The following is a 22114-nucleotide window of genomic DNA, read 5'->3' as shown; positions in this document are numbered from 1 at the left end:
TTTGGTGACTTCATCTCCCCCTGCACCCCCTGCTAATACTCATAGGGTGGTTATGGCACTAAATTTTCATATTTAATAACATACAACTTCTGTGGGAAAGCATTGCCCATCTATAAAGCATACCTGTGTTCAAACTACATTTTAAATTGTATTTTTTTAAATTTTGTAATTATATTTATGTACAGAAAACTTAGGTGTACATTTAACCCAGTTTAGTGGAGAGTTCTTTAGCCTTTGCCTTTTCTAGCTTGGCAATGCGAGCCACAGACTTAGGACCCAGAACGTTGCCTCCCCAGTGGCGGCGGATCTCGTCATATCTGTCATTATAATTGGTCCTAATAGCTTCTACCAGCTTAGCCAGAGCACCCTTGTCTTCTGAGTTAACCTGTGTGAAGGCAACAGTGGTGCATGTCTTCCTGTGTACCAGGCGCCCCAGCCTGGCCTTTCCCTTGATGATGCAGTAGGGCACCCCCATCTTTCGACACAGGGCAGGCAGGAAAACCACCAGCTCAATGGGGTCTACGTCATGGGCAATCACCACCAGCTGAGCCTTCTTGTTCTCCACCAAGGTGGTGACTGTATTGACTCCTGCTCGGAGGACAGGTGGTCTCTTAGTTGGGACGTCCCCTTTGCCAGCAGCTTTCTTCTCAGCACGGGCCAGTAGCCTTTGCTTCTTCTCTTGCTTTGTCTCTGGCCTGTACTTGTGGGCAAGCTTAAGCAGCTGGGTAGCTGTTTGCCTGTCCAGGGCCTGGGTGAACTGGTTAATGGCAGGAGGTACTTTGAGCCGCTTATAGAGGATGGCCCTTTGCCTCTGCAGCCTGATGTAGCGTGGCCATTTGACGAAGCGAGTTAGATCTCTTTTGGGCTGGATGTCCTGCCCAATGCCGAAGTTCTTGGGCCTTTTCTCAAACAAAGGATTGACCACCTTTTTGGCCTCTTGCTTCTTGACGACGGCGGGGGCCGGGCCACCTTCTTCCCCTTGGCCTTCTTCCCTTTGGGCATCTTGCTCGGCTGGAGGAGCTTAAATTGTATTTTTAATTAGCTTATATGTCACATAAATTCCCTCTTCTTCCCTTCCTCCATCCTTACCTACTTTCTATGTTCTTCTCTTCCTGTTCCATCCTTCCCTCACTTCCTCTTCCTTCCTTCCTTTTTTATTTTTGAGACAGTATTTCTATGTAGCGCTGGCTGGTCTTGAACTCATGATTCTAATGCATCAGTCTCTGATGTGCTGAGATAATATAAATGAACCACCACATTCAGATTAAATCTCTTTTTCATTTAAATCATAGTTTAGATTTTCTTTTGCTTATTGCCAAATTCATTCAGCCCTAATTGACATGTTTTAATGCCATATTCATTCATCTATATCCATCCACCCATCTATCCATCCATCCATCCATCCACCCTCCCATCCATCCATCTATCCATCCATCCACCCACCCACCCTCCCTCCCATCCATCCATCCATCCATCCATCCATCCATCCACCCACCCACCCACCCTCCCTCCCTCCCATCCATCCATCCATCCATCCATCCATCCATCCATCCATCCATCCATCCATCCACCCACCCACCCTCCCATCCATCCATCCACCCACTCACCCTCCCATCCATCCATCCATCCATACACCCACCCTCCCTCCCTCCCGTCCGTCCTTCCGTCCATCCATTCATCCATCCCGTTAAGCAATGCTTAGAAAATGGATGCTAACTGTGTGCCATTCAGAGAGCAACATGGTGTATAATTCAGAATCGAGGTGGGAGCATGAGCACTTAGTGTTTATTAAGTAGATGAATGAATGGAATTCTTTTACGGAACTTACACTAGCAAGTAGAAAATTAAAATGTGTGGTGGAGCTTGAACATGAGGTACAGGTTGGTTTCTTGGTGCTTAAGAAGGGTCACAAAAATACTGAAGCCAAGGATACCGAGACAGTGAAAAACAATCAACTTTGACAGATGTTTGGGAGGGAGAGGAGGTGTGGATGGAAATGAGGATGGAGAGGTGGCAGTTTGGGGTCAGGGCTAAGGGTTGAGAGAGGGAGAGAAGAGAAACACCGTGAAGGTCAATTTGGAGGCCTGAGCATGGATATATACCACCACCCTAAAATGGTAAAATATCCAAAGGGGGGTACTGTGTGTACTTTCTGGGGTAGGGATCGTGTTACGGGGCGTCTTTATTGACATGTCTGAGGCAGGGTCTTGGCTTATACTTACAATCCTCCTATGCCAGGCTCTCCAGTGCTGACACCGGTGCTGTGCAGCCCTGTGTGTGGCTGGGAAGCTTTTCAGGTTTTACATTACTTGGCTGCTGACTGATAGACAATGGAAAGCAGAAGGAGAAGGCCCCTGCAGAGCAAACCTTTTCCTTCTGCATTAGATGCTAGGCTGGCTGATGCTGGATTCTCTGGTCCACAGCATGCGCAAACCCTAGGCTCTGTGCTTTGGAGAGCATGTGTTAACGCTCATGGGATGTCTCCAGTAGGCCCTTCACTCACACGTCATCCCTCTGCAGCTGTGTTTTCTGGACAGGGCCTTGGAAAGCTGGATAGTACCCAAGCTCACTCCTGACACTCAGCTTCTCTCTTTATGTCTTGCTTGCCAGGGGAACACACATAGGTAGCTTTCATTTCCATGGGCCTCTTTCCCTGTATTTCTAAAATTAACCTAAACACTTCAGGGAAAAAAAAAAAAAAAACAAAACCACGTGATATAAAGAGTGTTCTGCTCAGAGTATGTGCTCAAGATAGGCAGAGTGTGTGCATGTGAACGGAAAGAGGACTGTTTAGAGCCAGCGTCTTACAGAAATCTGTAATCATTGTGAATGCGTGCATTCGTGGGCGTGTGTGTGTGTGTGTGTGTGTGTGTGTCTGTGTGTCTGTGTGTCTGTGTGTACAGGCATCTGCTTGCCACAGCAAGTGTATGGAGTTCAGAAAACAACCTTTGATGTTAGTTCTTACTTCCCATCTTGAGATCCAGGTCTCTTTTTTCTTGTTTGTGATTTCATATACCAGACTAGCTGGCCCATGGACTTCTGTCTCCACCTCCCGGTCCAGCCCAGCCATACCGGGATTACAGATGTGTGCTACCGTATCTAGCTTTATGTGGGTTTGGGGATTCAGGGTCAGGTCTTCCATCTTGTACTCACTGAGCTCCCACTCTCCAGCATCTAGGTTGACCTTTGAGTCTTCCTCGTGATGAGTTGCTTCTGAACTTGCTCCCAGATATGAGTACTTGGACAGGATTGTAGCTTTTCTGGACAACTTGTCTTGGGGGTGACAGTGGGCGTGTTCTAGACTTGGCTGAGCATTTCTCCTGAGGTTCCTTTATGGGTTTTTGGAAGAGCCTCACTTTGGGCCACTCATATTTGTTCTTTCTCCTTCCTTCCTTCTCTTTTTTTCCTCCTCCTCCTTCCTTCTTCTATATTTTGACACAGAGTCTCACTAAGTAGCCAAGGCTGGCCTCAAACTCTCCAGAATCTGGCTGTTGCTTCCTAATTGCAATTGCAGGCCATTAGTTCTCACTTAGAAAGCATAATGGCAGCCGATTTCTTGTCTCCTTTCCCAGCCCCTAGACCATGGACCTACTCCTCTGTTTTCTTCCTAGTGAGGATCCCTTCCCTGTAAGAAAGCCATTTATGGCAGACTGTAAGACCTCTGTCTTTACCTCACTCACAGTGTGCCCACTACCCTTCACACACCCATTACCGTGGTCACGCACAGCGTGCTCAGCCCAAACCCAGGGCAGCAGCAGATTTCCTTCATGCCGCTGCTTACAGCTCAGAGGCCAGATTTATTTCCTTTAAAATATATATAAATTAGATACCAGGCCTCCGGTTTCTCCCCAAGTTGTAGATGACTTTCTTTATGCTCCTCAAAACCTGGTCCCAGAAGAGCTCTTCCTTTAGGTGTGAGATGAGAAACTAGTACATCTCGTGTCACTGACAGATTAGGTTACTGATGCCCTTTCCTTCCTCCATCTTGATCAGTATCTGATTCCCTTCTACTCCTCATGAAGTTGAGGGACAGAGGGGTCATGCAATGTCACATATCAAATGTTCTGGCCTCTTAAAATTCACACATTGAAGGTGTTAATATTAGGAGGTGGGGCCTTTGAACATGATTAAGTCATGAGGGTGGAGCCCTCATGAATGGGATTAGTGCCCTAATAAAAGAGAATCCAGAGAGCTGTCTTGTTCTTCTTCTTCCCACATACATGGTTAAACATTATTTCTGGGTATGTCTGTGGGGATGTGTTTGAAAGGTTTGTGTGTGTGTGTATGTGTGTGTGTGTGTGTGTGTGTGTGTGTGAGAGAGAGAGAGAGAGAGAGAGAGAGAGAGAGACAGAGAGACAGAGAGACAGAGAGAGACAGAGAGACAGAGAGGGAGGGGGAGGGGGAAGGGTAGAGAGAGCGGGAGACATAGGAGAACGATTCACTCTCTTTGCCTGGCTGTTTGATCTAGAACATTAAATGTAGATCATCATCTGCCCTGGTTCTCAGGCCTTCAGATAGTAGCCCAGTATACCTGTCTGTCTATCACCTATTTTGTGTATGCATGTATGTATGCATGCATGCATGTATGTATGTATGTAGGAAGAGGACAGAGAGTAGTTGCCGGGGTCAGTTCTTTCCTTCTCCCTCACTGAGGCAGGATCTCTCTCATCTCTGCTGTTGCCTTGTTGCCCCAGGCTAGCTGACCCATGAGCTTCGGCCAACTCTTCAGTCCCCACCCCTCTTCTCGCCACAGGAGTGATTACAGGTGAGAACCATGGCTTCTGGCTTCTTAGGCAGGCTCCAGAGACTGACCTTTGGGTCACAGGCCTTTGAGATGAGCCGTTTATGTCGTAGTTTGCCATGACATTTTGACATCTTAACCATTCTGGCAAGAAAGACACTGTGTCTTTGGGATTGGAACGATTCTTAGAGAAAAATAAAAGTCCCGGCCAGGAGTGCAACTGACCAGAGCCAACCTTCTCAGCCTGATCCCTGTAACGCAAGAGTCTACTTTGCTGTAATCATCCCAGGTGCCAGGCAAACAGACCTACTGCTGTCACTGAGCCCGGAGCCCAGCATAGTTATTCATATCAGTTACTTATCCTACCTAGCTTGACTTTCCTGCTTACCCAACAGCGATGCTAGTCTCAGTTCTGTCCCTTTGCCACAGACAACTCCAAGGCTGTTCTCCATGGTTATTCGCATGGCCCAGGTGCTGAGTCCTCTGTCTCTCTGAGCCGTTCCTCGTGTGGACGTCCCTACCTACCTGATGATCCCGTAGGAGATTACAGTGCTTTGTCTCTCCCACTCAGATCTGTCCTCTACCTGTGGGTTCTGTTTTTATTTTTTTTTAAATGGAAAATATGAAGACAAGTAAGACAACGATTAAAAAAAATGCAAATAAAATGCAGTAAAATGGTTGTATTAGGTAGTGTGAAATTTAGAAGTGATTTCAAGTGTGCAGAAGAATATGAGTGTAGGTTCCGTGTAAACGTCATAGACCCTTAAAAAGGGTCTTGGGCATCCAAAGATATCGGATTTGGATATATTCGAGAGATGGAGGAACTAATCCTCTGCAGCTGTCAAAGCACCTTTGTGTGCATGCCCTGCTGGTTGCTTCTATCCCTCTTTGAACCCAGATTAACAGCAACATGGTTGCTGGGAGCACTAAGTGGGATTCCTCCACTAAAGACTGAATCTTATCGTGGAGATCTTCCTTGAGTGGGAACACTTGACTCCTTGCTCCAGTAAGAGTGCAGGGAAGCCAGTATTTGTGGCATCCTTTCTTCTAGTGTCAGCTCTCAGAGGGGCAAAGGATGGTTCAGTAACAAAGTCTAGATGTATTTCCTGGAACCTGAACCCATCCCAAAGCACCCAAGGCCCAATCTATGCAAGAGGGGCAGGGACTCACGCTATTTCTTCCAAGTGAACCAGCTTCCATGGTACTGAGGGCAGGTGTCCCGAGTGTTCCCTACACTGAAGGTTCTTGTGGGTCTGAGGAAGGAAATAGGGGTAACCTCCTCCAGGCAGGGGAAGGACTACTCAGATGTGCGCTGGATACGGCTGAGAAGGTGGCTCTATCTGAATTGGGACACCCTGGCTTTAGTCAAGGGCTTCCTCTCCCATAGAGCTTCATCTCCTAAAACTGTCTCAGAAATAGGTAGAAACTTTATCTGCTAAAGGAAGAAAAGTTGAGGAGGAATTGGAGAATGGCAGTTCCTACTTTTTAAAACAGTTTTTCTTAAAACAGTGATTTTTTTATTTATCTAAGCTATGTTTAAAATACCCAGTGAATTCTATGTGTCTTTGTATCTATGTCTGTATGTGTGTGTATGTATGTAGTATGCATGCATGTATGTATGTATTTATCTATCCATCCATCCATTTCATTTTTCTTATATGTATATACCCATAAAAGTTTGATTTTTAGGTGTGGTAGATTAATAACAACTATAGTTGAATAAAGCAATGTTGATAATAGGCAGAAGCAGAAGTCACATGACTGTCTCTTTCAGAACATCTAATGGGGTTGTTTACACCACGCCCTTATGAATGAACGGCAGGAGCATCTGAAGCTGCGTGAGGCTGCTGTTGACATTTTCCACTGATTCCTGGGAAGCTGTTCAGAGTGACATGATGAAGTCTGGTGTTGTCCTGCTCTGTCCCACCCAGGATGTGAGCCACCCCTTTGCCCAGGGTATATGCCCTGTACCAGATATCTGGTGTCAGGGTCTCACTGTGCTTAGGTAATAATGTGCAACTTGAAATGTACAATCCTCCACTTCTGAATTTTTCAATTTAATATTTTCTCACCCCGAGTCTTAGTTAGGGTGACCACTGCCATGATGGACCATCATGACCGAAAGAAACCTGAGGAGAAAAGGGGTTGTCTCACCCACAGTTCTACAGAAGATTAGTTCATCTCCGGGACACCAGCCCAGGTGGACAGGCACCAGAAGTGAGCATGGGGTTATGTTCATGGGGATTCCACAGCCCTGGGCACCTGTACCATGAAAGAGAGAGCATGGCCCTTGGTTTTATGGGATCCTCATGCTGAGATAGAACCCAAACAGAAAACAAGAAACGGCCCTTGGAAACAGTAGGCTTACAGCTGAAGTCTTTTAGCCTGAGTCTGACAGCTATTCTTGATTGAGATTAGTACTTAAAGGCTATATTTAAAGAAAAAGACATCTTAGATACCAATAAAAGATAATAACCCAATAAAAATAATAACCAAGCAAGAAAGCTGGGAGAACCTATAGGCCAATGAATCCAGATTACGTGACCAAGGTATAATTGTTGTGGGTTAGGAATTGTCTGTGCTTGGCTATCCTCAGTGGCTGACTGGCACCTCGTCTACTAGCCCTTCCATCTGTCTGGACTCTGTACTTGTGTGTGTTGTAAGTAAAAAAAATAAAAATAAAAATAAATAATCACACCCAGTTTAACAACTCAACAATCCATGGGTAGAGTATGGGCTGAAAAAGTTAGTCTTAGGCTAAGGAGTGTGTGTGTGTGTGTGTGTGTGTGTGTGTGTGTGTGTGTGTGTGCCTGAAGAGGCTAGAAGAAGAAGTCAGGCCCCCTGGAGCTGGAATTACAGGCAGTTGTGAGTCACCTGATGTGGATGCTGGAAACTGAACTCTTGTCAGAGTTCAAGAAGAGAAAGCAATTTTTAAGCACTAGCCCATCTCTTCATCCCCAGTTGAGGAAATATTTTTCATAGGTCCAACAGGGGAATGAATGAAAGGCTTGTGGCATTAGAATGTGAGAGAACTCTCAGCTGGTGATAGCCGGGGTGGGAGAGACAACTGGAGGGTAAGTAAAACAAAGTAACCAACAGACCCTGCTCAGAGAGCTATAGTCGGTGGTCTTGAAGGTGGAGACACTCTCTGGAGGCTGTTGAAAGTAATCAGGCTAGGGATGAGGCTCAATGGGTAAGCTGCAAGAATGAAGTCCCCATTTCATCCCCACCTCCACATAGAACAAGTTTGGTGTCACGAACCCGCAATCCCAGCATTTGGGGTTTGGGAGGTAGAGGGAGGAAGATTTGAAGCCAAGGGTCATTCTTAACTTCATAGTGAATTCAAAGTCATATAGACCTTGTCTGGAAAAGAACAAGAAAGGAAAGATATTGAGAAAGTCTACAGCACAAGACTGTACATGTACAATCTTGTGGAGCCTTGCTGGGACAAGGCAGGCCATGTGGGACGCAAGACAATGACTCTAGTGCAAATGGAGCTCCTACAAACAGAGGACATGGAACATGAGTCAGCACATGAGTCAGCACAAGAGCAATGAGTCTTGGGTTTTTTGGTTTTTTGGTTTTTTTGTTTTTTGTCTTTTGTTACATGGGACTTTTGGATCAAAAAAGGAATAATAATCTAAATAGTTCCCTTATGTTTTATAAAGATGGCATCACAGACTTATACTATATTCTTTATTACAGTTTATTTAATGTCCATAGATGTCTCAGGCACTCGGTGCACACAGAGGTTCATGTCCAATCTCCGTCTCCACAGTCCTCTCTCGTGTTCACATCCAGCCTTGCCCTAGCTAGCTCTCAGCAAGACAGATGTTCCCAATTTAGCCTTCAAAAGTACACAGTAATAAAATAATCTGCAAATTAGCATGTCGGTAGGGCCCAGTGTTTACAATCTACTTCCAAAAGAAGCCCAGCCTCTGCCGCTTTGCATCCGTGCGGGGAAGGAGGGCTGGCCCAGGGAGCATTGCTGTGTTATCTCCTCAGCTTTCATGTGCCTGCTGCGGCTCAGCAGAACATTCTTACTTTGAAGCTTTGTGCGGAAGCCAACCAAGTATTTGTACTTCCTGAAACACTCAGTTTCTCCTTGTTTCTTTCTCTTCTTTTTCTTTGTCTTCCTATCCTGTCCTATCCTGTCTCTTCCTCCTCCTCCTCCTCCTCCTCTCCTCTGCCTTTTTTTTTTTTTTTTTTTTTTTGGTTTTGGGTTTTTTGTTTTGAGCTGTTGCCAATTTTTCTTAGAAGATAGTCCAGGCCTGTTTGCTGGGTTAAGCCTCTTCTGAGGAAGTCAAAGAGTCTCATGAATTCCTAATTTGTTTAACCTGGGAGAGATTTGGATAAGCGGAGAATGAAAGGACAGCAGATGGCATGCTGGCTGATGACCAAGGATGCCTCGCTGAGAGGTACGGAGGAGCCTGTCTTCTAGAACACACGCTCTGTGACCGTCACATTGTCAGTGGACACTCCTTTCCAGGCTCAGCCTGTGTTGCAGTCTACTTGTGAGCTCCAGGTGTAGAATCTCGGAGCTGAGGCTGTCACTTGGGATCTAGTCTGTGTCCATTCGGATAGGATGGCACTGGGACAGCTACCCCATTGTCTCATTTTCTACGGAGGTGAGTTTCCTTCCTCCTTCTAGAGAATGTGCAAGCTTGTGATGGCTCTGAAACGGGGTAGGGTAAGAGGGGTGTGCGAAGTTCTGAACCCGGGATTTTTGGGTAGGGTAAGAGGGGTGTGTGCGCAGTTCTGAGCCCAGGCTTTGAGACATGCGTACTGTCCAAGGCCTCTTTGATCTATTAGAGAACTGAGCTAGGTAAGTAAACCACCTCCTACCTCTTTGGAAGAGTCCTCATGGGAAGGCCCCCAAACTGTGTCAAAAGGGAGGAAGGTCTATATCTAGCCAGGAGTCTTCAGACTGTCCTTGGAGGTCCCTGGCCTGTAAGTGAACCAGGCTTCAGATGAACGACATCAACTGCACAATCAGAAGAGACACCTGTCTGAGTTCAGCTCAAAGCCCCTAATCCACGAAACTGAGAGCAATCGTTGTTCCAGACCAGTGCATTTTGGGCAGTTAATTTATGCAGCCAGAAATAATTGGAGGAAGCATGGCGCCGTCTAGAAAGCATGCAAGGTGTTGATGTCCTCTCGGGGGCACACTCGCGGGCATTTCTCCTAAGGAAACAAACCCAGAAGAGACAGTCCTCTCAGAGACAGCCTCACAGATGCTCAGATTCCACCAGACTAGTGCACTGGTTACACATGGCTGCCTAAGCCCCAGTGCCTCCTGCTAAACAGCAGACCCCTGCAAACAGATGTCAAATGGTTTGGTTGAAATTATGTAGTAGCTTAGTCACTGGTGCACATGGCCTCCACCAGGACCTGTTGTCAAACAAATCTCTCTCCTGTTCCCAGGGCCAACAGGTCAGATTTGTCAGATGTTCCTTCTCCATTACTATGGCACCCCATTTCTGGGTTGACGAAGGAGCGCAGAGTAATGCTGTATTTCGTCCCAGGTTGTCTCATGTCCCGTCTGTGTCCCATCTATGTTTGCTCCCCATCCGTCCTCAAACACAAGACTCATCTTCATCACAGTGCCTTAGTATTGTGGTAAGTCTCCTAACTAGTAAAATTCCACTTGGAGAGAATGATGGGAACACAGAGGGATGTGGCTTTGTAGATAAGGATACGAAGAATTTCAACAAGCGAGGAAAATGTACCAGCTGCTCAAGCTTAGTAGGCAGCACCCAGACAATAACATAAGTAACAGCAGCACCGACTTAGCAGGGACAAGCCTCCGTCTGGAATCCTGGTCACAGGGAACTTCCTTGTGCTTGCAGTTGGCCCTCTAAGGAAAGTAGCTTATGGGACCTGAAGGGAAAGTCCTAAGTAGTCTTCTTGATGAGGCAACAAAACTTAGTAGAGAGATGCTGTTGATTGTTGAGTATAGGCTGGGAGTGGTGGTCTGTGCCTATGAGGAGGATGAGGCAGGATAAGATTCAAAGGTTCAAGGGCAGCCTGGGTTACAGAAGAAGACTGCCTCCCAAATCTCCAAACCAAATCCCTAAAAGCAAGAGCAAATGTTGATTAGTATAGTGAACTGAACTTAAGAGTTTTTACTAATCTTATCTCCATTGTTAAAAAAAAGATGGCGTGTAACTGAATCTTCTCTCAATCCTTACTTAAAGTTAATGTGTGTGTGTGTGCATGCAGTGTGCACACCTATGCAAGTCAGAGGAGGTCAGAGGAGGCCACCCTGAGCCTTTCTTTGTCTCTGTCTATCTTTAAGATAGGGCTGGGGGTTGGGAGGGTCCAAGTAAGGGTGTAAAGAGAGAATCAATTTCCACAAGCTGTCCCCTGAACTCCACATGTTCTGTCCCCCACCCATGCACAGATAAATGAACTCTATCTCATTGAACTTACCATTTGACAAGGCTCACCTGCTCCCACCTCCCAATGCTGAAGTTACAGGTACATGAGCCATGCCTAGACTTTTATGTGGGGACTTGGGGTTTGAACTCTCTTCCTCATGCTTGCACAGCAACCATTCTTACTTGCTGAGCCATCTTCCCACATGCTCCAACAATGTTGTTGTTGTGATTGTTGTGTGACCTTTTCTGAACTAGTGTGAACATCCTAGTGTGAGGGGTTTCTTCATAGAAAGCACAAGACAGCAGTTCCTAGAATTGCTGTTTTTTTTTTTTCAGTATGAATGTTCTAGATGACAAAAGATTGGCATTTGGGGACCCTGACAGTCTGTCTTTTCTAGACTTACAAGTTCTCTGAGCATTTTTATTGCTTGATTTCATTTTTATTTCTTCATAACAATTGGTATCAGCATCCTCTGAATGAAGTGAATGACTGCACAATAACTGGACAGACACAGTTGTACACTGTACCTGCGATTATCTGAATTCAGTTTGTAAATTTGTTTTCACTTATAGTTTCATAAAATAATATTTGAGATACCAGCTGTCTGTATGTCTGTCTGTCTGTCTATCTATCTATCTATCTATCTATCTATCTATCTATCTATCTATCTATCTATCTATTTATCTATCTATCCAACTATCTGTTACTTTATTAAACTCTTCTCATTGTTCTCTCTCTCTCTCTCTCTCTTTCTCTCTCTCTCTCTCTCTCTCTCTCTCTCTGTGTGTGTGTGTGTGTGTGTGTAGATTGTGGAGTTGATTCTCTTCTCCCATCATGTTGGTCTTAATGAGTAAACTTGGGTTGCCAGCCTTGGCAGTAAGTGGCATTACCCACTGAGCCAGCCATCTAACCATCTCTCCTTTTCTGTTCTTACTATGTAGTTCAGGCTAATCTGGATTTTACAATCCTCAGCCTCCCAAATGCTAGAATTACAGATGCGCATCACTATACCCAACCAAATATTATTTGAGAAACATCAAATCCATTCAATACTTGATTTTAAGAAAGAAAATGAAAGAGAAACCGAAAGGAGTGTTATTTTCCAAGAGAGAATGAGTTGTTTTCCGGTTATTACCATGTAGTCAACCCTAGGCTCTGTAGCTTGTCTTTCATGGTTCTTTGGATCAGGATCTCAGGAAAAATTTGGGTAGCAGTTAGGGTTTGATTCCATGTGGTCATGAGCAGGCAGTGGCCAGACCTGTAACAGCTGAGGTTGGCCAAACATCTATTTATGTGATGTTCCAGTGACTCTCCTTCTGGTCTCTGCAGGGGATGGTTCAAGGTCCCTCCTGGCATAATGACCTCAGCAGGCAGGTGTTTGGCATGATGGGCCAGATCTGTAAGGCAAATGTCTTGAGAAAACCAGGGAAGCTAGACCACCATTAATAAACTTGCCTCCAAAATCACACATCACTTTAAGTAGTTACTTGCCAACACAATAAGGCTGGACGCATGGAGCACACCGCTCTGTGGGAGGAGTGGAAATGTCCTGTCAAAATAAGAGCTTGTAGGATGTGAGATGTCATTGTGGCCATGCATGGGTTGTCCAACCTGCCACATTTTCAATGCGTATATTCTTCATGAATTTCTATGTTTGTGGTTAGCGGTCTCTGCAGTTTTTGTGGATGCAGTAGGTGTCATACACTAGCATATTTCAACAACCTCTTTAACACTTGAGTTTTGTTTTGTTTTATTGTTCATTTTTGAGACAGGGTCTCAAAACACCTGATTGTTTTTTCCATCCATCCATCCATCCATCCATTCATTCACTATATCCCGATCACAACCTGTCTCCTACCAGTCCCCTCCTCACACAGCCTCTCTCCCACTCCTCCTCCTCTTCCCCTCTGAGAAGTTGCGGGCTCCTGGGTTTCAACCCACCCTGACATATCAAGTCACTGCAAGACTATGTACATCCTCTTCCACTGAGGCCAGTCAAGGCAGCCCAGTTAGGGGAACAGAATCCACAAGCAGGCAAGAGAGTCAGGGACAGCCTCCACTCTAATTATTGGGGGACACACATGAAGACCAAGTTTCACCTTTGCTACATTTGTGCAGGGGGTCTAGGTCCAGTCTATGTATGCTTTTTGGTTGGTGGTTTGGTCTCTGGGAGTCCCCAAGAGTCCAGGTCAGTTAACTCTGTTGGTCTTCTTGAGGAGTCACTATCCTGTCCAGGGTTTCTCAAACCTTCCCCCAGGTCTTCCACAAGACTCCCCAAGCTCTGTCTAATGTTTGGCTGTGGGTCTTTGGATTGGTTTTCCATTGGCTGCTAAGTAGAGCCTCTTGGAGGACAGTTATGCTAGGCTCCTGTCTGTATTAATAGTGTCAGAGATTAGTTCTTGCTCATGGGATGAGCCTCAATTTGGGCCAGTAATTAGTTGGTCATTCCTTCAGATTCTGGTTTATCTTTATTCCTGTACTACTTATAGGCAGGACTAATTTTGGGTGAAAGTTTTTTGAGTGGGTTGAAGAACACCTGATGTTTAAAGCACCAGCAGCAAATAGCAACAATAAATTCTGATTTGGGGTAGGGGAATGACTCAGCTGGTAAAGTACTTGCTGTATAAAAATGAAGACTTGAATACAGATCTACAGCATGTAAAGTCTGCATGTAAAGCAGCAGCAGTGGCTACAGTCCTGGGAATGGGGAGGTGGAGACAGGAGGCTCCCTGGAGGCAGATTCCTGGAGCATACTGGTCAGCCAGCCTAGCTGTATGGGTGAGTTCCAGGTTCACTGAAAGACCTTGTCTCAAAATATAAGATGGATAACAATTGAAGACAACACCTCTGGCCTCCAAACACACATATCTACTTTGTTAGTTACCTCTTCTATGATAAAAAAAAAATACCATGGTCAAAAGCAACTTATGGAGGAAAGACTTTATTTTGGCTTATGGTTCCAGAGGGTGGGTCCATAACTGTAAAGAAGGCATGGTGGCAGGCTTCTAGAACAGGGAGCTGAGAAATTGCATTCCAACTGCAGTCATGAAGTTGAGAAAGCAAACTGGGAGTCAGGTGATGGTATACATTCTCAAAACCTGCACCCAGTGATGTACTTCCTCCAACTAGGTCCTGCCTCCTAAAGGTTCCATAACCTCCCAAACAGTGTTACCAACTGAGAACCAAGTGTTCAAATAACTATGAAGTGGGAATTTCTGGTTTTGTTGGAGACTCAGTTGTGCCACGTGATGTTATTCTGGAAGTTGTCATATGAGAGGATGTTTTGCTGAAAACAGACATGTGATGATTTTCTCAAAGCTCTCTGGTGAAAGGGCATATGAGTCTTGCTAAAGTGAATTCTTAGTAGGATGTGTGACATTTGGAAAGAGCATAAATGCAACCGGACAGACGGTGGGTGATTCTCCTGCATTGGTTCATCTTGCTTTCTTCACTGATATTCACTTGTCCTGACTTTGTAGAAAGTAGCACACCAAAAGAACTTCTGTAGGTCTTCGAGCTACTTTTTGCCACTTCAGTGGACTCATGCCAATTGGCAGACTCTTGTGGTTTCTTTTGGGTCATATTGCTGATTCATGTTTGGTGTTTTCAGGTTCATGTCCCCCTTGTCTTATTAGCCATCTTCCTCCCCTACCTTTGGTCGGTGGGCTGTAAGGGAGGTTGAAGTGTTTAAGAATCCTTATTAAAGTAGGTTTTGAAAAATATAAGCCTGCATACCTGAACTTACAGGGGAAATTGCTAATTCAAAACACACACACACACACACATACACACTCACAAGCACACGTGTACACACAAGCACATGTGAACACACTCACATGCACATGTGCACACATATACTTACATATGCACACACTCACAAACACATGTGTACATACATACACATGCACACACATACTTATATATGCACGCACACTCACATGCATATGTACATATACTCTCTCACACACACATTCACACTCAAATCCACACATGGAAAGTAGCAATTTTTTTTCACCTGAGGTGTGTTGTGTGACTTCTGCTTACCATCTTTTCAACTGTAATAATTTTACCTCTCAAGCTAGTGTTAGAAAGGAGTGACATTGGAAATGGTTGGGAAAAATCAAGGGAGAAAAAGGGAAGGAACAAAGGTGGGTCTCCCCCATTAAAACTTAATGACGATATTGAAAGTTTTGGTTTTTAAAAGCATGCTTATCTGTCTCTAGCAGAAGAAAAGAGAGAACAGAGACACTAATTAGAGAAACCGTCAGGTCCTGATTTACCTTATAACGACAGAGTCAGGGGTTCGCTGCTCTCAGTGTTAGGAACGCCAGCTCAACCTCCCACAGGACTTTCTCTGAGTCTCATAAATATCCCCAGTGCCATTAGACTCACAAGAATGAAAGTTTCTACATTGTCACAGAAAATGAAAGAATTTCCACACATCCATGAACTGTAATAAAGAATAACATTCAGACCTGACAGCCCACACCTGTACCCAGCTACTAGAATGCTCCAGTGCAAAGACTGAGTTTCCAGAGCCTGCCTGGATGTGGTGGCTTGAATACGCTTGGCCCAGAAAGTGGCACTATTAGGTGGGGTCTTGTTGGAAGAAGTGCATCACTGTTGGGGTAGGCTTTGAGTCCCTCCTCCTAGCCACCTGGAACATAGTCTGCCCCTGGCTTCCTTTGGATAAAGATGTAGAACTCTTAGCTCCTCCAGTGCCATGCCTGCTTGGACACTGCTATACTTCCTGCCATGATGGTAGTGGACCGAACCACAGAACCTGTTAGCCCAATTAAAAGTTGCCCTTTGTAAGAGTTGCCTTGATCATGGTGTCTCTTCATAACAATGAAAACCCTAACTAAGACACTGGGCTTCGGACTGAGTTCAAGACCAGTGAGATTTCATCTCAAAAAAAAAAAAAAAAAAAAAAAAGCAACAGAATGTAGGTGTAACTGAGTTGTGGGGTGCTTACCTGACATGTGGGAGGCTGCGGGTTCAAACACCAGTACCAAACAGAAAACAAAGCATTTCTTTAAAACCAGAAAGGTATGACAAGTCTCTACTTACTAGGGGATGGGAATATAGTAACTTAGTAGTAGGAGATGGTAGAGGGTGGTTCTGATGCTTTGATCTGGAATCTGTGTTTACTGATGTTGAAGATCCTTGCCCCCAACTGGTTTTTGATCTGTCAATAAAGTTGCCAGTAGCCAATGACTGAGCAAGGAGTAAGACACAGAGAGAATGTTGAAGACTGGGAGAGGGGACAAGGGGACACAGTAGCAGAGGAGATAAAGCCAACCAGCAATGTGAGTTTAGGGTTAAGTGGCCTCTGATTACTTCCACGACTTGTCCTGGGATAGCAGGGGAAGATTTAGTAGTACCCAGCCATTGAGTTAGCACAGGGATTTTTAAGAACAACTGTGTGTGTGTGTGTGTGTGTGTGTGTGTGTGTGTGTGTGTGTGCATGTGTGTGTTTTCTATTTGTGGATCTGAGATAGCTCCAGAGAGGGTGTGAGTGTTTGATTTTCTGGGAACTCAAAGCCTATACACACTACAAAGAGTCATTACAGTGAGACTGGGCTTGAAGCTTGGTTGGTTGATTACTTGCCTAGATCCTTACTTGATTACTTGCCTAAATCCTGGATTTAATCCCTAGAACTACAAAAAGTTAGGAGTGGTATTGAGCCACCAGTGCCTGTCATTCCAACATTTACAAGGTGTAGGCAGGAGGAGCAACATTATCTTCACTACATAGTGAGTGCATTTGAGGCCAGTCTGGGATACAGGAAAGTCTTCCTAACAAAAGCCCAAAGAACCTGAAAACCACTCCTATGGATTTAATATGCACAAAGTATCATTGGTCAATTGTGAGTAGAACCACCATGTGATCTAGCAGTTTCTCTTCTGGTATTGACTCAAAAGAACCAAAGACACATCTGCATTTCCATGTTCATCAAAGTATTAATACATTAGCCAAGAAGTAAAATTAGCCTAAGTGCCCACCAATAAGTGACTGGGTAAAGAAAATGTTATGTATGCATACAAGGGAATATTACTCAGCCACAAGAAAGAATATAAACCTGTCAAATGCTATAACATATATTTATCTGGGAGAAATTGTTAGAATAAGTTAGTCACAGAGAAAAAGAAGTATTTAAAGTAGTCAAACTCAGAAACCAAAGGTCAGATGTCAGCTTTCGGGGACTTTCAGAAAGGGAGGAAGCTGAGAAGTGTCATTCAGTGAACCCCGAGTTTCAGTCTTGAGTCTGGAGATCTATCTGCTGTGTAGTTAACAGAGCTGTATCAAAATGTCAGAAACCTCACTAGCCATTTGTGGTGGCACACACCTGCAAACACAGCCCCTGGAAGATGGAGACAGGAAGATTATGATATTGAGGCCAGCCTGGGCTTCACAGTGAGTTTGAGAGCATTCTGGGCTATCTACCAGAACTTACATCAAGAAACAACAAACTAGCAAAAATCTCATGCAATGTGGCTTTTGCCTTGGTCACTTTCACTGGTGACCTATTTGCCTCATAAATTGCTTTTATGCTTACATTTAATCACGTGTTATAATGGTGTACATGTTTTCTTTGTTTCTTTTCTTTAACTGCTCACAGGTCTTTATTTTCTAATGGGATGATACTTTCCCTTTCTCAGGCTCCCCCCCTCAGTGTCATCCTGCCAAGCACCTGGTTTGGAGGACCTAGGAGCTGATAGTCTTTGTTGTCAGGTAGGTGATGGGGAGGAACGTAGACCATCATAACAGAGCTCTACGATATCCTCAGCTGGGGATGCAGGGTCGTAGGGACTCTGAGTATCTCTCCCAGCCTCAGCAGCCTGGGAACCTCAGGAATCAGGCTCCTGGGATAGCTCCAGAGAAGCAGCTCTAGGCCAGGGGGTGCAGTAGGGGTGGTCATTGTGTAGGCGGAGTTGGAAGAAGTGGGTGGCCATGTTCTTTTCAAACAGGAAGTGCTTGTGCAGGGTTCCCTGTTGTTCAGGCCTCACGTCAAGATCATTACAGCTCAGGGCTCAGCAGATGGCATGTTTTCTTATAATTTTCCTTTCCCACCTTGTTTTTTTCCTTAGATTTTGTTAGAATGGAACTATATATGTTGGCGATCTTGGGAAATCAACACATACCAATGCCAGCTGCTTATGATAACTTTATGTGGTTGTGATTTTTTTCCCCAGAATTAACTAATAGTGTATCTGAGCCTTTGATGGAAGTGGTTTCTAGATGCATTTTACCATAAAAAACCATGAAAGCAAGCAGGGGATCTTTTTATGAGTTTTTTCACAGTTGGTTACCCCCTTCCTGCTTGTATTTACAGTTAATTTTCAGAAATAATTTTGACACTTTAATATGAACATACAAGGTCAGGAGACTAACCTGAAAACACCATCTTGTAAGAGTGAAATATCAAAAACCTTAAAGTTATTCCAGATCTTGAAAATATATATCTTTAACTGACATGATTTATTTGGGTCTTTTAGTAGTTCATGCTTTAACGGAAGCTACATTCTTCTCCACAGTAGACTGACAGCTTTACTTTAGATGATTAAGAAGGCCTTTGCTAGCCTGTGGCACAGACCTGTGGTATAGCCCCAAGCAAATTAGTGAGACACCGTCAAGTTAGAAAGCACAGCTTAGGGACAGGGAAGATGGCACAGACAGTGAAGTACCTGCTGCTCAAGGTTGAAGGCTTCTGATCTTTGGTACCTATAAAACTGGGCACCGTGCTTCCGACCTATAATTCCAATTCAGGAAAGGTGGTGAGAGTGGGGTCCTTGGGGTTTGCTGGCCAGCCAGTCTTTGTCAGTGAGCTCTAGGCTCAGTGAGAGACCATGGCTCAGTAAACCAGAGACACCCAACATCAGCCTCTTTATACCCCTGCTGTATACATGCATGTCCATATGCACATGAGCACATAAGCAAAAAATAAGTTGAAGAACAATTAATAAGGGTGCCTGGTATACATCTGTTCTCCATACACATGTATGTACATGCAAACATACATGCATACATGCATACACACATACATACATATGTGCACACACAAAGTGTAACACTATCCAGGGATACAGCTCAGTGGCAGTGCTGCTGTCCCAGCATCCAAAAGGCCCTGTTACAGAAAGAAAAAGGAAGGAAGGAAGGAAGGAAGGAAGGAAGGAAGGAAGGAAGGGAAGAAGAACAGACAGACTTTTAACAGATCCATTTTCTGTTACTGTGACAAAATACCCTGACTTGAAGCAACTTAGGGGAGCAAAAGAATTGTTTAGCTTGTAATTCCAGATTGCAGTCTAGTGTGGGGAATTCAAGGTAGGAAGTCACATTCACAGGCAAAGGCAAAGAATGCACTCATGGGGCCGGCTTGCTGCAGCTTTCTCATGTCTATAGTTCAGGCCCCCTGTTTGGGGAATGGTGTCACCCATGATATCAATTATCAAACAAGACAATCCCCACAGGCATGCGTGGTAAAGACAACTACTCAACTGAGACTTTCTTGCCAAGTGATGTAAAGTTGTGGCAAGTTGACTCTGAGAACTCGGGAGGCCAGCAGCTTCTGCCTCCAGTTTTGTGGAGTTTTCTCTTTTTTAAGAATGGGTTTTTTTTTATCATCTTTTTAAAAGTTCAACCTTCCTAAGTATTCTCTAGATTAAGAGTTCATAAAGAGAAGCCACTGAGGAAGGCTGGAATGAAGTTTGGTGTCCTGTGTAGAGCTTCATAAGTCGCTGCATTCGGACCTAGGGCTGATCCCCTGTCTCTTTCAAATGTCCTGGGGTGTGATGGAGCTTTACTTGACAGTAAGCTAGAGTATTGGAATCTGTGCTCAGGCCCAGAGAACTCAGGACACCTCTTGGCAGTTACTGTCACCCTGCTTCTTTATTTGTCACCAAGCACTGCCATAACAAATGCCACAGACAGGGTTAAGAGGAGGGGGTTAGACCACAGAAATTTCTATGCCACAGTCCGAAGTCAAAAGATCAGAAGTGGCGGGTGATTGGGTGCTGCTGAGAGCTCTCCCTGGGTCATAGCTATCTTCAGGCTCTGACCTCAGATGGCCTTTCCTCCATATGTGCACTTGGAGAGAGATCTTGAATCCCTTTCTTTTCTTATTAGGGCCCTAGTCCCATCCTAAGGATCCACCCTCATGACCTCATCTAACCTCAATTACTTCTCAAAAGCCCCACCTTGAAATATCACATGAGGGACTAAGACTTCAGAGTTTTGGAGAGACACCCTTCAGTCTAGAACAGCTCTTTTTAGCTACCTCTTCTGTGGAAGAAAATCCAAATGTTGGTATTTCTGGACACTTTTAGGAAATTAGTTGTTTGTTAGAATTTTGGCTTAAATATCTGAAGTGATTCTTATCAGTGATTTCTTGGGAATGTCAATATTTATCTAGATAATAAGTACACGTCATAAAAGATTAAGTCTACTTGATCCCTTAGATGTAAAAGTTTTCCCGAGGTGTGCAAAGACTTCTAGTGATTAGATGATTTTGGGGAAATGGTCTTGCTATGTAGCAAAGACCTGTCTGGAAACCAGGATTCTTTTGACTTATGCTTCCCAGATACCGAAACCCCAGCTGTACACTAATATTCCCAGCTCCTGTTATCATTTTTATTGATATGTTACTGCTTTAAACACACATTCTTAGAAGTATTCAAACTTCACCGGAGGCCAAGCATGTCTCCCTCTCCCTGTCTTTGGATCATGATGTAGTTCTCACTACTCCTCTAGACCCTGCCTGCCATATGTGGTGTTCCCTGATAATAATGAACTGAGTCCCTGGAACTGTAAGCAAGCCTCCGTTAAATGCTTTTTTCAATAAGAGTTGCCTCGGTCATAGTGCCTTTTTACAACAATAGAACAGTAACCTAGACCAGAGTCAACCAACATGGACCCTTGGGGGTCTCAGAGACTGAACCACCAATCAAAGAGCATACACGGGCTAGACCTAGGCCTCCCATACACATATGTAGCAGACGTGCAGCTCGGTCTTTATGTGGGTGAGTCTTGAACAGCTAGAGTGGGGTTATCCCTAAAGCTGTTGTCTGTCTGTGGGATATGCTCTTCTAGCTGGGCTACCTTGTTTGGCCTCAGTGGGAGAGGATACACCTAGTCCCATAGAGAATTGATGTGTCAGGTTCAGAGGATACCTAGGAGGAAAAGAGAAGGAGTAGGGGAATTGTGGAGAGGGCTTGTGGGAAGAGATGATGAGGGGGCAGTAACTGGGATGTAAAGTGAATAAAAGGTCATGAAAACAATAAATTTACTGATTTTTTTTTATTTTAAAAAAGAAGTCTTAGGGTAGACTTTGACATTTTGAACAGCATGACAATAGTTAAGACTATGGTGAATTTTGCAATTCGATGGGTTGTATTTTGTACTATGAGATGGCCATGAGCCTATAGGAGCCAGGAATAGACTATTTCAATCTGAATATAAAAGTCTCCCATAGGCTCCTGTAATTAAACACTTGGTCCATAGCTGTTGTTACTGCTTCTAGAAGTCTTGAAACCTTAGGGGATGGCACTTCCCTGGAGTAAGTGGGTGATTGGGGTGGACCTTGAGGTTATTTTATATATAATTTTATATCTTTACTTGCTTTTACTATATGACCATCTTGCCTTCATGTGTGTCTGCTCACCATATTTGTGCCTGTCCCTGTGGAGGTCAGAAGAGGGCATCAAATTCCTTGCATCAGTTCTATATAGTGGTAAGCTCTTTAGGTGCCATCAAACCTGAGTCCTCTACAATAGCAACTGGTGCTCTTAACCTCTGAGCCATGTCTCCTGTGCCCCAGGCTTTGAGGTTTCATGACATATCTATCCTCTATGTCCTGATCCAGCAAAATACGAAGGCGTGTGGGTTCCATCTGTATGCTCTTGCTACCACCAAACTGCCTGCCACCATGTCTTCCCCACTGTGATGAATTATTTTCAAACCGTGGGACAAAAACAATTTTCTTCTCCTGTAAC

At 44.5% G+C, this 22114-nt stretch overlaps 1 pseudogene across 1 annotated transcript; it reads right to left on the bottom strand.

The window, feature by feature from the left end:
- Positions 1–161: 161 nt before the first annotated feature.
- LOC308427268 (large ribosomal subunit protein eL8-like) lies at positions 162–1005 on the bottom strand (annotated as a pseudogene). Its single transcript has one exon. The product of its transcript is annotated as a large ribosomal subunit protein eL8-like (transcript).
- Positions 1006–22114: the final 21109 nt, after the last annotated feature.

The sequence above is a fragment of the Micromys minutus genome, assembly GCF_963924665.1.
Source record: "Micromys minutus genome assembly, chromosome: 1".
NCBI lineage: Eukaryota > Metazoa > Chordata > Mammalia > Rodentia > Muridae > Micromys > Micromys minutus.
This window is presented reverse-complemented; position numbering and strand designations above follow the sequence as displayed.